This window comes from Loxodonta africana, chromosome 3 (assembly GCF_030014295.1).
Source record: "Loxodonta africana isolate mLoxAfr1 chromosome 3, mLoxAfr1.hap2, whole genome shotgun sequence".
Classification (NCBI taxonomy): domain Eukaryota; kingdom Metazoa; phylum Chordata; class Mammalia; order Proboscidea; family Elephantidae; genus Loxodonta; species Loxodonta africana.
Window position 1 is genome coordinate 151,942,864 of NC_087344.1, and position 6,527 is coordinate 151,949,390.

The 6,527-nt window shown below is 46.5% G+C and overlaps 2 non-coding genes across 2 annotated transcripts; both read right to left on the reverse strand.

The window, feature by feature from the left end:
• Nucleotides 1-1,122: 1,122 nt before the first annotated feature.
• Nucleotides 1,123-1,196, reverse strand: TRNAN-GUU (transfer RNA asparagine (anticodon GUU)). The gene has a single exon. It is a non-coding gene; the product is annotated as a tRNA-Asn (tRNA).
• Nucleotides 1,197-5,723: 4,527 nt separating this feature from the next.
• Nucleotides 5,724-5,795, reverse strand: TRNAH-GUG (transfer RNA histidin (anticodon GUG)). The gene has a single exon. It is a non-coding gene; the product is annotated as a tRNA-His (tRNA).
• Between the last annotated feature and the right edge of the window lie 732 nt (nt 5,796-6,527).

The window sequence follows — 6,527 nt, forward strand, 5'->3', positions numbered from 1 at the left end:
GTCACACGATAACTAAGAGCCCAAGAGACAGAAAGGGCCACATGAATCAGAGACTTACATCATCCTGAGACCAGAAGAACTAGATGGTGCCCAGCCACAACTGATGACTGCCGTGACAGGGAGCACAACAGAGAACCCCTGAGGGAGCAGGAGAACAGTGGGATGCAGACCCCAAATTCTCATAAAAAGACCAGACTTAATGGTCTGACTGAGACTAGAAGAATCCCGGTGGTCATGGTCCCCAAACATTCTGTTGGCCCAGGACAGGAACCATTCCTGAAGACAACTCATCAGACATGGAAGGGACTGGGCAATGGGTTGGAGAGAGATGCTGATGAAGAGTGAGCTACTTGTATCAGGTGGACACTTGAGACTGTGTTGGCATCTCCTGTCTGGAGGGGAGATGGGAGGGTAGAGAGGGTTAGAAACTGGCATAACCGGCACAAAAGGAGAGGCTGGAAGGAGGGAGCGGGCTGACTCATTGGGGGAGAGTAAGTGGGAGCATGAAGTAAGGTGTATATAAGCTTATATGTGACAGACTGACTTGATTTGTAAACTTTCACTTAAAGCACAATAAAAATTCTTTAAAAAATAATAATTTGCTGGGATTTTGATTGGAATTGTATTGAATCTGTAGATCAAGTTGGGAAAAATTGTCGTATTAATAATATTAAGTCTTCCTACGGATAAACATGGAATAAGTCTCCATTTATTTAGATTTTCTTTTTATTTGTTTCACCAACGTTTTGTAGTTTTCCTCATATAGATCTGCTACATAGTTTTGTTACATTTATACCTAATATTTCATTTTTATGCTAACAGAAATGTGTGTTTTAAATATCAAATTCCAATTTTTTAATATAATTTTATTTTGTTGTTGAGAATATACACAGCAAAACATACACCAGTTCAACCACGTACCATTAAATGATATTGATTATATTCTTTGAAAAAACAAAACAAAAAGCAACTCAGATGATTCCTCACTTTCAATCATTAATGAGTTCTCAGTTTCCAAGCAAAGAGGATAGAAGGCTAACTAAGTTACTCTCTGCCTTTATATAGTAAGATGTAAGGAGCAGAAGCTCTGGGGACATCTTAACACTTACAGAATTTAAGGCACGTCCCTGGGTGGGCTCGAACCACCAACCTTTCGGTTAACAGCCAAACGCGCTAACCGATTTCGCCATAGAGACCACAGATAAATGTTTCCTTTTCAACAAGGGGTGAACGTCTGTAAAGCGCTAGGCGGTGCCAGACGCTTTCTGCGGAGCCAATTGTCCAAAACCTCGAAAAACGCGGCACGTTGAGGCGACAAATCCTGTTGTTCGTCGCGTTAAAAGCAGTGCGTTTGGGTGAGTCTGAAGCTAGGAGGGCAGCCGAATGGCCTTCGCCGCTCCTTGCCCCTCGTCCGCCTCAGATGCCAGCGACCCCCGGAGACCCCCACGTCTGCAACCCCCGCCTGAGCCCAGTGGGGTCCACGACACGGCTGCTCCGCCTTCGCCCGCCCGCCCGAGCCGTGGACGTCCCCCGCTCGCCTCGGTTTCGGTCGGTGTGGCGGGAGCGCGGAAAATAAACGGGGAAAGGGGATTGGTGAAGAGGAGCGAAGGAAAGCTGGGAGGCGTGGAGGAGAACCAAACCTCCAGGAGACCTGTGAAGAGACTCGGGCGAGGTCCTGGGGAGAAAAGAATGGTTTTTAAGGTGTAGCACAACGGGGAAGGAGGAGCTGAGAGAGGGCAGGAAATGGGAGAAAAGCGGCGCACCTGTGGCTGTTCAAGAACAAAGCGAGAAAACATTGTGAATGTTCTTCTGTCAATACAGTTTAAGAAGATGAGCGAGCGCTGGTAGGCTTATGGTGCGCCGTGATGGTATAGTGGTGAGTACTCTGCGTTGTGGCAGCAGCAACCTCGATTCGAATTCAAGTCAGGGCAGTATCTGGCACGTGTTTTGTCAGGTCCCGGCGCGCTTCTTATAGCTTGGTTTGCATTTCATTCCCGCACTGCATCGCTGCGCACCTGCGGCTAGAAGGCAGCAAGCCTTCCAGCTAGAGGTCAGAAAGACGGGAACCCTGACAGTGAGCATACCTGGAGCCTGGTCTAAGGGAAGCCTTGCGTGCGCCCCATATCCGGGCAAAAGGTGAAATGCCTCTCACTCAGCACCTTCCACTGTTGAGATGATGTGGTCATAACCGTTTTCCTGGTAAAGGTATTTCAAATACCAGCCGGGCTTTTTTACACGAAACCAGAATTTACTTTTTTTTTTAAATAATTTTTATTGTGGGTTAAGTGAAAGTTTACAAATCAAGTCAGTATCTCACACATAAACCCATATACGCCTTGCTACACACTCCCAGTTACTCTCCCCCTAGTGAGACATCCCACTCTCTCCCTCCACTCTCTTTTTGTGTCCATTTCGCCAGGTTCTAACCCCCTCCACCTTCTCATCTCCCTTCCAGGCAGGAGATGCCAACATAGTCTCAAGTGTCCACCTGATCCAAGAAGCTCACTCCTCAGCAGCATCCCTTTCCAACCCATTGCAGAGAAGCTTAAGGCTGAGCTGTATTCTGAACCCTGCCAAGCACACATGTGTGATGCGAAAGGGTGCACTGGGTGAGCTGTGGTTCCCCTGGGGCCGGCTGCTCTTTCTGCTCCTGTAGGGGAAGGGCAACTGGCCCCTTCATCCTGTCCAAAAGAGCATCAAAGGGACACCAGGATAGAATAGCAGTGAATCCTTTTCTCTGGGTGGGCAGGGGAAGAGGTGCAGGAGACAGATCAAAGAAGGAAGGAAAGGGAAAAAAACATGTAATGAAATTTCCTGATCTAAAGCTACAGTGAAGTCAGAGTCCTTTGGAATTGGGCTCTCAGTAGCTGGGGGTGGGGGGGACAGGTGATCTAGTCCACTTGTATCCCTGTCTCCAGTTTGAACCAAAGCAGAACAAGGCCAGGCACTGTGTCCTGGCTTCCAGTGAGCAGGCAAGTCCTCGCCTTTCCCAGAGTGGGAACACTTGAATGCAACATGGTAAGCACTGCACCAAGAACAGCAACTGCTAGAAGAAAGGGCACGATCTTTCCAACCAGTGGTTTTTGTTCGTTTGTTTGTTTTTGCTTTTTCTTAGTTAAAACTTAACTTTCAAAGGATGAAAATGCTGAGGCACATGAAGTTTAACACACCTCTCCAGGCCATACAAGGGCTGAATCAGATTCCTAACCCAGAGCCTGCATTCTTGAACACAGATTAGACTAGGCCTCTCCAATTCTCTGTTTCAGTTTTTTCGGGGTTTCTCAGCTACAGAAAAGGAGAGAGAGAATGTCAGAGATGGAGGGGTAATAAGGGGGAGATGGAGGGACACATGGCTCCTGTAGCTGTCAGAGAGCAAAGCGGGTAACTATTGTGAATGTTTTTGCAATAAAGAGAAGATTCCTGTGAGGCCAAGACAAGCTTATTGTGATCAGGAGAGGAATCTGAGATGTCAGAGATTCAAAAATTAAAACAACAATGGTAAAGTCCCTAGAAGAAAATTGGGGAGAATACATTCACCATTCTGGGGTAAAAAGATTTTTCTTAGAGAACACAATAGGCCTTATATATAAAGAAAAAAAAGTTTTTTTTAAGATACATTAGATTTCATTGAAATTAAAAGCTTCTGTTCATGAAAAACCACCTAAGAAAGTGAAAAGGCAAGCCATGGACTGGGAGAAAATATTTACAGCATGATTATCTGCAAAATGACTCAAATCTTGTATACAGAACTTTTAGAGATCAGTAATAAAAAGTCAACTCAAATAACAGTGTGCAAAATACTGAATAAACTTTCTCCACAAGAGAGGATTTCTAAATGGCCAAAAGGCTTAGGAAAACAAGACCCATGTCATTACTCATTAGGGAAACACAAATTTAAACCATGAAAAGGTACCCTTACAAACCCATCAGAATGGTGCATTTAAAAGGCAGAGAACACCAAGTGCTGACAAGGATGTGGAACAACTGCAACCGGCTTTGCTGGTGAGAAACCATCCTAGGGGACAGTTTGGCATCTTCTATCAAGGTTAAACTGGCACCTATCCTTTGATCCAGCAATTCCAGTACTTTAAGGGAAATGGATGCACATGTCCACACAAAGACTCAGGCGAGCACACTCATAGGAGCGTTTTCACAATAGCCAAAACTGGAAATAGCCCAAATGTCCATCGACTGTGGTTTACTCACACATTGGAATAACATCAACAATACTACAATGAAGAAGTGATAGACGAACAACATAGACATATCTTGAAAACATAATGTTGTGTGGAAAAAAGAAATAGAATCAGTCAGAAAAAATGTGCATTCATTCATGTGCACTTCAAGAATAGGCAAAACTAATCTCTGGTGAGAGACCTCAGAAGAGTGATTAATTAAACCGGGAGGGGGTAGGGGATGGGGATTACCCAGAAAGGAGCTCCTTGGACCTTGGTGGGATGATGGAAACTTTCTGTAACTTGATTACATTTGTCAAAATTCAGTAATTGTTCACTAAAGATTTCTGTATTATTGTTGTTAGGTGCTGTCGAGTCGGCTCTGACTCGTACTGACCCTATGCACAACAGAAGGATACACTGCCCGATCCTGCACCATCCTTACAATCGGTATGCTTGAGCCCATTGTTGCAGCCAGTGTGTCAATCCACCTTCTTTAGGGTCTTCCTCTTTTCTGCTGACCCTGTACTTTGCCAAGCATGATGTCCTTCTCGAGAGACTGATCCCTCCTGATAACATGTCCAAAGTATGTAAGATGCAGTCACGCCATCCTTACTTCTAAGGAGCATTCCGGTTGTACTTTTTCCAAGACAGAGTTATTCGTTCTTCTGGCAGTCCATGGTATATTCAATATTCTTTGCCAACACCACAATTCAAAGGCATCAATTCTTCTTTGGTCTTCCTTATGCATTGTCCGGCTGTCACATGCATATGATGCGATTGAAAATACCATGGCTTGGGTCAGGCGCACCTTAGTCTTCAAGGTGACATCTTTGCTCTTCAACACTTTAAAGAGGTCCTTTGCAGCAGATGTACCCAATCAATGCAGCACGTCTTTTGATTTCTTGACTGCTGCTTGCATGGCTGTTGATTGTGGATCCAAGTAAAATGAAATCCTTGACAACTTCAGTCTTTTCTCTGTTTATCATGATGTTGCTCATTGGTCCAGTTGTGAGGATTTTTGTGTTTTTTTTTTTTTGTTTTTTTTGTTGAGGTGCAATCCATACTGAAGGCTGTGGTCTTTGATCTTCATTAATAAGTGATACTCATACACTTCAATAATGTACCGTTAGCATAAAAACTGAGGGACAAGCGGTGAGGGACATGGCCCGCAAACGGACTTATGGCAGGAGGTTTGGATTTTACTGTAAACGCATTAAAAGCTTATTCTGGTTTCGTGTACAAAAGCCCAGCTGGTATTTGAAATACCTTTACCAGGATAACGGTTATGACCACATCATCTCAACAGTGGAAGGCACTTGTTAGGCTGAGTGAGAGGCATTTCACCTTTTGCCAGGATGTGGGGCGCACTCAAAGTTTCCCTTAGACCTGGCTACAGGTATGCACGCTCTCAGGGTCCCTTCCCTTCTGACCTCTAGCTGTAAGGCCCGCTGCTTTCTAGGCGCAGATGGGGGACGATGCCCACGCGCGAATGAACTGCAAACCTAACGAAGCGCGCCAGTGAGTGACAAAATTAGTGCCAGACACTGCCGTGACTCGGATTCGAACCGAGGTTGCTGCGGCCACAACGCAGAGTACTAACCACTATACGATCACGGCGCACCACAAACTTGTCAGGGCTCACTGGTCTTTAAACTTTATTGTCATAAAAACATTCACACTGTTTTGTTCTTGAACAGCCACAGGTGCTCTGCTTTTCTCTCACTTCTTGCGGTCTCTCAGCTCCTCCCTCCCCATTGTGCTACAAGATAGAAACCTTTCTCTCCTCCCCAGCACCTGGCCCGAGTCTCTGCACCTGCCTCCTGGAGGTCTTGTTCTCGCCCACGCCTCCCTGCTTTCCTTCGCCCCTCTTCACCGCTCCCCTTTCCGCACTTATTTTCCGCGCTCCGGCCCCACCTACCGCAAAAGAGGCGAGTGGGGGGCTTCCATGGTGTGGGCGGGCGGGCGAAGGCGGAGCAGCAGCGTCTTGGACCCTATTGGGGTCAGGCAGGGGTTGCAGACCCGGGGTCTCCGGGGGTCGCAGGCATCTGAGGCGGAGGAGGAGCAAGGAGGGGCGAAGGCCATTCGGCTGCCCTCCTAGCTTCAGACTCACCCAACGCACTGACTTTAATGCGATGAACAACACCATTTGTCACCCCAACCTGCCGGATTTTCCGAGGGTTTGTGCAGGTCGTACTGCAGAAAGCCGCTGGCACCGTCCAGTGGTTCAAAGGTGTTCACTCCTTGTACAAACAGGTGTGGTTACTCGTGGTCTCTGTGGCACAATCGGTTAGCGCGTTCGGCTGTTAACCGAGAGGTTGGTGGTTCGAGCCCACCCTTCTACCCTCTTTG